This window comes from Zalophus californianus, chromosome 8, assembly GCF_009762305.2.
Source record: "Zalophus californianus isolate mZalCal1 chromosome 8, mZalCal1.pri.v2, whole genome shotgun sequence".
Classification (NCBI taxonomy): Eukaryota; Metazoa; Chordata; class Mammalia; order Carnivora; family Otariidae; genus Zalophus; species Zalophus californianus.
In genome coordinates, this window is record NC_045602.1 from 2974333 (window position 1) to 2984444 (window position 10112).

Consider the following 10112-nt stretch of genomic DNA (forward strand, 5'->3'; position numbering starts at 1 on the left):
TGAATCAACTGATTAGATTATATTGTTTTATATGAGCTCACACACTTTTCGTTAAGGTTATCCCTATATGTTCATGTGTGTGTGTGTGTGTATATGTGTGAGTGTATGTATATACAGATATGTGCATGTATATGTACACGTTTATATGTAAATGTCCATTTATAACTTTATTCTAATATACATGTTTGTGTGTATATATATCTATACCAATACTTCCCATATACATACATGTTTGTACATATATATAAATAAATAGCACAAATGCCATCTATTCAAATATTTTCAATTGAGTTACAGCTGAAACAGAAAAACGTGTGTATGTGTCTTGTAACTACTGTTTTACAAACTCTATGCTTATTTAGTTTTTTTTTTTAGTTTTTTTATATATATATATTTTTTATTTTGGAGAGAGAGCAGTAGAGGGGGAGAGAGAAGCAGACTCTCTGCTGAGCAGGAAGCCCGATGTGGGGCTCTATCCCAGGACCCACCCAGGTACCCCTCTGCTTATTTAGTTTTTAGCAACTTTTTTTTTTAGATGTTGAGCCCTAACCCTAGCCCTAACCCTAACCCTAACTTCAAAACTACATTCTATTATTTATTTACCTATTTCTTATCAAATTAGGAGGAATATACACAAGAAGACTGGGAAGTGTGGCATTATAGAAAACGTTTGCTTTAAAGAACATCATGAGGGACGGCTGGGTGGCTCAGCTGGTTGAGTGTCTGCCTTCAGCTCAGGCCATGATCCCAGGGTCCTGGGATTGAGCCCTGCTTCTGGCTCCCTGCTCAGGGGGGAGTCTGCTTCTCCCTCTCCCTCTACTCCTCCCGCTACTCGTGCTCTCTCTCTCTCTCTCAAAAAAAAAAAAAATCTTAAAAAAAAAGAAAAGAAAGAACAGGGTTTGTGTACATCTTTGATTTAAACTTAGGTTTGCATTTATATTAAGACTGCAGGATGAAACAACAATTTAATCTTCATGTAAATTCTCAGTTTGGGAATCATCACAAAATGCTATGATTGTTATTACTGTTTTACCCATTTGAGTTTTACCCCCATTTGTTTAGGTTTAGATGAATATTTTATAGCATTATGTTCTACTTTTTAGATGGACTGTTCTAAACATGAATACAATTCTACATAGTGTTCTCTAGTAAGCAAAAAATTGTCTATAAGTTGGATGTATGACTGTATTTTTTTATTTTATTATGTTATTTAAACACCACACATTACATCATTAGTTTTTGGTGTAGCGTTCCATGATTCATTGTTTGTGTATAACACCCAGTGCTCCACGCAGAACGTGCCCTCCTTAATACCCATCACCAGGCTAACCCATCCCCCCACCCCCCCCCTAGAACCCTCAGTCTCTTTCTCAGAGTCCATAGTCTCTCATGGTTCATGTATGACTGTATTTTTAAAACATTTTTTCTGTTAATCTGAATTTAGTTCTATTTGAAAGCTCAATATCTTTCCCCACATCATTTGAAAAGTGTCTTTTGTAATCCTAAGATGTAAGTTTACCCTTGGAAAATTGATTTCTTTTTCTTTTTATAATTTTACTTTGCAAATAAGTTAATCCTCAGGGGCACTTGAGTTCAAAATCTAATTATATAATTAAACATCTGTATTACTAAGTGATTCATAATGACATACAAAGAGCATCCTTTGAATGTAATCGATTCTACATTGAGTATCAGAGTTTTGGGCTATGGGATAAGTAAGGGGAAGAGGCTCTTGATTTACACTCTCTTAATTTTGACTGGATTTCTGTTGGAGAAATTTAACTTTGTTTTCTACCACAATCTTATAAATTCTAACTGTCATAGAAATTATTTTTCTATTCAGTCATTATGGTGATATTAGCCGTAAAACGTACAGAAGTAAGTCTCATATTTTAGGGCTAACATCATCACAGCTTTAAGCTAAGTTTTATCCCTAATGGATGTACTGTATATGCATACATATCACAGAAATCACACATGCTAATACTTTCTTTATAAGCTAAATGTTGCCCCAGAGCCAATGGGTGTGGAGCCCCGTGTGGGGCCTGAACTCACGACCCTAAGATCAAGACCTGAGCTGAGATCGAGTCTGATGCTTAACTGTTTGAGCCACTCGGGTGCCCCAGGACTGTTGAATTTTTAATTAAGTCTGGGCTTATCCATCCAGAGCTCAAGTTGGGGCGTGTTCAAAGGAGAGAAGGACATGATATAAAAAGCCTTGGTGGCCAAGGACTGTTCCCAGTTAGAAGGTCCCAGAGCTCAGTAGAAAGTTACCCAAAAGCCAAGAGTCTGAGGGAAGATAAACCATTGCCTGGGTCCAGATGTGTGCGGACCTAGGGTTGGGAGAGCAGGGTGTTTTTAATTCATCATCTATTGTTGGATTTTAGAAAATTCACTCATTTCTTTATCTTAAAATGATATTAGGGATGATTCATGGCCCCAAGTTGCTATCAAAATTACAATCTTTTGTGATCCAATTAACAATTTTCCCTTTACATCTTTCAGAAAATGAATTAATCCCATTTACATTATTTACACTGATATACTCACTACATTTGTTTTAGTTTTGTCATATTGTTTTATGTCAAATATGTGCAAAATATATTTTTATTCATACATTTGGCCCCTATAGGCTCCTCTAGTGGCTTGTTTTCTATCCCTCTTCTGTCTTTGTTCTGTATGCATTTACCACTTAGATATACGTACATTATTTCCCAAATAATTATCTTTACAATAATACCTTTATGTACCCCTCTAAGTCCCTCTTATTTGTCCATTTTTTTTATTTGCTTCCAACTGCGAACAATAATGCGATTATCCCCTCATTTCTTCTCCGTCTCTGCTTGTATCCAGCGTCCACCAGCCCCTGACATCTCCTCTTTCTTCCTTAACATCTACTTTACCATCTACCCTCTGTCACCCAGTTAACTTATACAGTACTCTCTGGGACAGAGGTTAATCTTGATTTATTTTTTCTCTTTCAGTTTTTGATAGTTGCATTGGATCTCTCTTGTCGGAGAATAAAGCCCTTAAATACTCTCCCCTGTAACGTCATTTAATCTCCGTACAGCAGGTAATTGCAAAATCACTACTCACTGTGAGTCCTCAAGCAATTACAGATCTTCCCCCGTGTTGCTTCCAGCCCATTCTCTAGAAGATTACATAGAGGAAGCTCATGGCTAGAATAGGTTTTGAGTTTGTGTGTGTTCATGACAGTTTGTCTACCTCCTTTCTATGTGGAGTCCATTTGACTGAACATAAACTCTGGCTCCTATGTTCTTTTCTTGGGTGTGTTGACAAACTTACTCATTGCCTTCTGTCAGTAAGTGTTTCTGTTGAAAGGTCTGATTGCAATTTTATTTTTCCTCTTATAGATGACTTGGTCCATTCCTTCGATGTCCTGAGGATTTCTTTTTCATTAAAACACGGTAGTTTTACTGGAATATTGCTCTGTCATATCCCTTATGGCTTGATTTTCCCAGGTCCATGAGAGTGCCCTTTTAATATGTAATTTTATGCTAAAAAAGCCTTTAGGAACACTTGATCTTTTTTCTTCTGCTCCATTACTTTGGTTTCCTTCACTGACTCTCATTGCAAGCATGTTGTATGTTTTTAGCTTCTCTTCTATAGCTGTCACTTACTGTCAACTTAAAAAATAATCTTAACTTCTTTAAACCATAACTTTTTCTCTTATCTTCCAAATTTTAATGCATGCCAGATATGTTTATTTATTCTTGTGTTATTTTTATTTTAGCCTTTATTTCGGAAAAATCCCATTTTATTCTTTCCTCAGTGCCGTACTTTTCTTCTCAAACCCTTTTCCTCCAATCATCTCGTTTTTTTTCTAAATGTCATTTATAAAATTTTTATAGATTCTGTTTTAAAAATGTCTTTTAGTTCATTTAGAAACATGAAATTAGTATTTTCGTCTATTTTGTGGGCACAACTTTATAGTGTGTTGTAGGGATTTTTTCTATATTTTTATATCATTAAGTTGCCGGAAGTGAATTATGTAATTTTAAGAGGGAGAGGTGGGTCAGAGATGCCTTGTCCAGCTTCATAGCGCTGGAGCTCCCTCTTCTTTTTTTTTGTGAGGTGACAAAAGTATGTCACCATTTTGGGTTGCTTCCATTTTTCAGTTGTTGGGAACAATGCTGTTACGAACATGGGTGTACAAATACCTATTTAAGATCCTGCTTGCGATTCTTTGGGGTATCTACCCAGAAATGGAATTGCTGGGGCTTATGGTTTGGTTGAATGGGTAAACAAACTATGATGTATACGTACAAAGCATTATTATTCAGCCTTAAAAAGGGAAGGAAATTCTGATACCTGATAACACAATGAATGGACCTTGAGGACATTAGGCTACTTGAAAGAAGCCGGTCACAGAAGAACAAATACTGTATGATTCCATTCTTATGAGTTATGTAAAGTAGTCAAATTCACAGACAGAGAAAGAATAATGGTGGGTGTCAGGGGCTGGGGGAGGCAGGGACATGAGGTAGCATTTAATGGGGACAGAGTCAGTTTTGCAAGATGAAAAATGTTCTGTGGATGGGTGGTGGTGATGGCTGTACAGCAATGTGAAAGTACTTACAGCTACTGGACTGCATTTTTAAAAATGGCAAAAATGGTAAATTTTAGGTATATTTTACAACAACTTAAAAAATAAATGTAAAAGGTATGGTAGCATACATTCTGAGATCTGCCCCCTCTGACTTTTAACTTTCTTTCATTCGACTTGCTCCTTTGTATTGTCTTTGTTCTGCTCGGTTTGGAGTCCACGCTTAGGAATGTCTTTACAGAGCAGGCTTTTATCCCGTGAAACGGAGTCTGCAAGGCCTGCTCTTGGTCCCCTCTGCTGTTCTTGGCGGACCACTAACTTTGCCCTCCTCTGCTTCCTGCTGCAGTGCCTGATTGCCTAGGTGAGGGGGCTGTTGTGATTTGCCCACCTGCTGCTCCTTACGGTTCCACAGGGGTGCCTTGTTACCCAATTTTAGTGCACATGTTGTCTTGGATTTTATTATTCTAGTACTTGTCTGCATTTATGTGGTGATTTGGGAAGACTGAGAAATATTGCACGACTATCCATCTTCTGAGAATTCTCAATTAAGCTTTTGATTTCTTTTATTCCTCATTTTCTTTTTTCTTCCTTTCACTTTCTTCCATTCTATTCTTTTTCTTAAAACAAAAAAGATACAACACTTACATTTACAAATCAGAGAAACAAATCCTAAAGTAATGTATTGGTAACATGGATTTTTTTTTTTCAAAGCTTTCCTTATAAGATCTGCCCTAGACGTGTTTAATCACTAACACTTTCTATATTTTAGAATAAAAACATTTGATGTTTGAGATGATGATCTTCAATTATCAGATATAAATGAATTTTTAAAATCAGATTTGGTCAGGAAAGGTGATCAATGCACATCTTTCCTTCGTTAGTATGAGTTAAAACAATATTTTAAGATCTCTATTTAATTAGAAGAAATCGCTTAAATGTTCCGATTGAGATTTTACTGTATGTTTATCTGAAGATAGTGAGAAGCAATTCTATGCTGTTACTGCATAGCTAAATTTAACACTCCATTTTCCTGTCATTTATAGTCTCACCCCCTTCGCTGGAGTCTGCTCAGCTCCCACCCTTCTTTAGAACTCCTCCCCCTGCCCCTTTTTGCCTGCCACAGCCACTGGCTCACATAGGTGCACAAGACAGTTTTGTTTTGTCCTAGAAATGAAATCACTTTTTATTTTCCAGTGCTTTTTCTAATAAATGGATGAGGACACTGGCCTGATAAAGTGTCAGTTCTCTTACAGAAGAAATTCTAATGATGAAAACCACATTTAACAATTATGGAAGGTTTTTGACTTTTCAGTGTTTCCAGCTGGTTCAACTTTATTCACTGTGAAATCATAATGTAAATTAAAATGTCTGTTCCTCTTTGTTTTAGTGGAGTTAATGCTATTCACAATTGTCCTCAGATATTCAGAAATAATAGCGCTTTCGCACATCATTTATGGAAGCATTTAATGCAAACTAATGTAGCTATTATCAGTAGCTGTAGGCTACTGACTTCTGTGGATCTTTTTTAAAAAAAGGACGGGCAAATCTCTCTTATTAACGTAGAAGGACTTAAAGCAAAGTGACAGACATTAAGATTCATAGGATTCCTGCCCCTATTCCAGGGAACCTAGTCCACATCCCATCCAAGAGTTAAATTATTTAGACACACGCGAAAGAACGGGCTTTAGGAACAAAACGGACAACAAAATGATGGCATTAGCCTAATTACTCTGTAGTCTGGAGACAGCTCAGAATTGCTGAGAATACAGCTAAGAGTATTCAGAAGGACCTTTTCAAAGAATACTCTCTTGCTTTTGATTTTCTCTGCTCAGAAACACACACACTCTCTTGCTCGCTCTCTCTCACATGTAAACCCCTCCTTCCCACTGCATTTTGAAACATTTTAAATGATAGTTTTGAGTGTCTTCTGTTATAAAAAACAGCTGACTCTTGAGGGAGAATAATGAAGAGAAAAAGACAAGGGAAGGTATACATAGTATAAAAGTTTATCAGACACGGGTCTTATGAAACCAAATACTGCCTGTTTCTTTTTGACACATTTAAATGTCTCTGGCTTCATGGCAAAAAGTCACATAATCAAAATCTATAGTTTTTCTACCAACAAATCAACACCGAATTACCTTGATTATGGTCTTTGGGGTGCTATTGCCTGAGAAAGCCTGCTGTGTTCTAATTTTTTTTTTACTTCTCCCTTTTTGGCACCAGGATTTACACCATAAATCCAGGAATAGCTCTGGACAGTGACGGATGAAGATATTGTTTCTGCTGGTATCCTTTTTTTTTTTTTTAACCTGTAATGAATATCATGATGTTGACTATTTAGAGTTCCCTCTGATCTATAAAATCAGGAAATCCATGGAAAATAGCCTATTTTTCTATGTGTTTCATTACATAAATAAATATTTTAAATATTTTTTCTAAAGTGTATTTCTAGGGGTAGACTTTCTACTTCACCTAGGACATGCCTGCTCCTGGACACCAATAATTTCCTTGATCTTGTATGCAATCATGAGCAAATGGGGCACAAGTGTCCCTCTATTCATACTTGCACCCATTCCCACAAACACTGAGCTTCAGAAGAGGAAGAAATATCCTATTAATGACCGAGATTATCTATATGTGGAAGAAGCTGGTGTCCGTGGCAATTAAAGGAGTCTAGTCAAATCACGTCTTCTGTCAGCCTCCCAAAGTGGCCGGACTTCCCAATATTTGTCATTCCTTTTGGTTCAGGCATAATATAAGTCCACAACGGGGGCAAAGAAACCCTGCATACATAGATTTATCTGTAGCATGTTTCCCAAATATAGGAGACAGTTAGCCCTGCTCATATAGGGCAGATGCTACTAACAAAATGTGCAAGGACTTGAGGAAAGAAACACCATCCAACTCAGGTTCTTCAGTTCCCGATTTCCTTCCTGTGATGTGGCTTCTCCCGTGGACTTGGAGTCCCTCCAGGTGGGCTGTGTGTAGTGAGGTCCTGCGAGAATCTGACAGCTCTGTGCATGAAGTAGACATTGTCTATAGGAGGAGAGAGTCTTGTCCCTGTGTCTTCTACTTTCTTTAATGTATATGGGTATTGTTATAATTAAAAAATATAAAGCCATGCAACATTATTACTTAATTCTTACTAACACTTTGTCATCTATTTTCTCACTCAATAAGTGCCAATAATGTAGGTATTATGTAGAAGTTGTGACATCCTTCAATGGTGCCCTCACGTTGAGAAAGTTTAGAAATTTGGGTCTAAGATAGGAGCATTGAGAACTTCCCCATCTTGTTCTCATTGGCTCTTGTTGGGGTACTGGAAGGAAGGAGGAGGAGAAAGCTCACTCAGGCTCACTGAGCTAGTGGTATGTGCCCAGGTGTGATTTGCTTTTTCCTGGCAAGAGCGCTTAGGGAGTGATTTCTAAAGCAAGTGCTCTTGTTGGTGAGCTTGGAATTTTGTATTGCTGGAAGCAAGTTAATGATCCAGGGCATTTGGAGATTTGTATAAATCCCTTTTTCTCGCTTGAAAGAGATGAAAATGTCCTCTTACCTTGAGCTGAAATTAGTGAATATTAATATATCACAATTTCCTCTTAAAAGATAGTTTAATGTCTGTACATAACAATTGACAATACTGTTTCCTGTGTGGAAATGAATCATATCTTTACAATGGCTTGATTTGTACACACCTGAACTTACAATGCCCTAATTAAATACGAACTTTTACCCTAATTAAATACGGGCTTTACAAATCCATACCGGATATTTCAGCTGTTTTTCATAAATTAGCTCTATTCAAATAATAACAAAGCTTCCTCTCTTTTTAATAGAAAAAATATGTATGCTTTCAGGGAGCTCTGGAAAGTGCCCCTGGCTTGAGTATGTTTTGGATTTCCTATCTGTGCAATGGAATCCATAGAAGGATATTGACCCAGATGCCACGCTGTCTTTCAACTAAATCACTGTGAACGCGTCTATTTTTAAACAATACAGTCTACAGAAAGCCATCACATTAATTGAGAAATAGGAGAACTCTCTATTTTTGTTTATGTTCCATTAAACAGCATTGTGCTATTTGTTTTGGCTCATTCGGTAGGCCATCTTGATATTTTTCTTATTTTTTTTGTTTAAAGCCATAAACAGGTATTTCTGCGGTGCTGTGATCTCAGTGTCTCCACGTCTGGCTGCCTGCCTGTTGGCTACAAACCTGCTAATCCGTGAAGGAAGCGCTGGGCTGGTTGCTCCGTGCGGCAGGGATTAGGCACTCGCCAACACTGTTCCACAGCCAGCCTTGTGTTCACCCCGCATATTAACTCAGTGGCTTCATTCAATGACTGTTTGTTGATGCCAAGAGAAGAATGCTTTCTTAAACGTATTTTGATGAAATTAGAAAGAAAAGAGACAGAGGACTCCTAAATTCTGCTCCCCTGCAAATTTCTGCTCTGTTGCTCTCCCTCCGAGCACTAGGCCAGGGTAGGAAGTGCTTTGTGAGCTCTGGAGGTGCACAGACCCTTGTTCGGACTTCTTTTCTGTTTGGTTATGGAGGAGTCATCTGTTTTTGGTGGCCACATATCTCACTCTCTGGGTTCAGCTTTTGCTTCTACAAAATATGTGCTCTGTGCCTATCTCATTAGGTTGTCTAAGAATTCAGGGGGCAATTCAAGCAAAGTACTTTTATTTATTCACTCAGCAAATGTTTATTGTGTACCTGCCATATGCTGATGCAGTCCTAGGCACTTGGAATAATACATCAGTGAAGCAAATGTGTATTTTCTCTGGAGAAAGGGGATGGGAAGGAAAGGAAAAATAAACAATATATATAAAGTACAAAGAAAAAGCAAAATTTCTGGAAAGTCATGAGCATTAGGGAAAATAAAAGGAAAGTAGAGAAGAGTAGATGGATTGGGAATACTGGGGGAGAGCCAATAGCAATTTTAAATGGCGGTGGCGGTTAGACCTCATCAAGAAGCTGACATCTGAGCACAGACTGGAGGGAGGTGAGATTGTTGGCTGAGGAACATCAATGTTCATGAGGGTCTCAGGGCGGGAGCAGCAGAAAGACCAGTGTGGCTGGAGGGGCAGAGAAGCCATCAAAGACACCCAAAGGCAGTGGGTGTGGGTCTTGGGCAGGACCGTGGAGCTTAGTGGCTGCCATGTGCATCACCACAGGGCTTGGAGCCCAGGAGTGAGGTGAACCAGCTCCTATTTGCAAGGCTGGCTCTGGGGGCTGTTTGGAGAATGGACATTCCAGAGTCAAGGGCATGCAGGTATCCAGGCAAGAGGGGTGGGTATTAGTGGGCAGTTTGAGAGACGTGGCTACCTTTTGGAAGGAGCCTGGGGCTGAGCCAACAAGAGCGCATGACAGAATGGAGGAAGGAAGGGCGCTGTAGTGGGGAGGAAGTGAGGGCAACTCAGATGTTTGGCCTGGGCCCCCGGAAGGGACGGCGTGGCCCACCTGTGCACCTCACCATGACAGAGGCCATGGGTAGGGCAGGCTTGGGGATGGAAATAGCAGCTGGGCTTCGGGAATGTGCGGGCA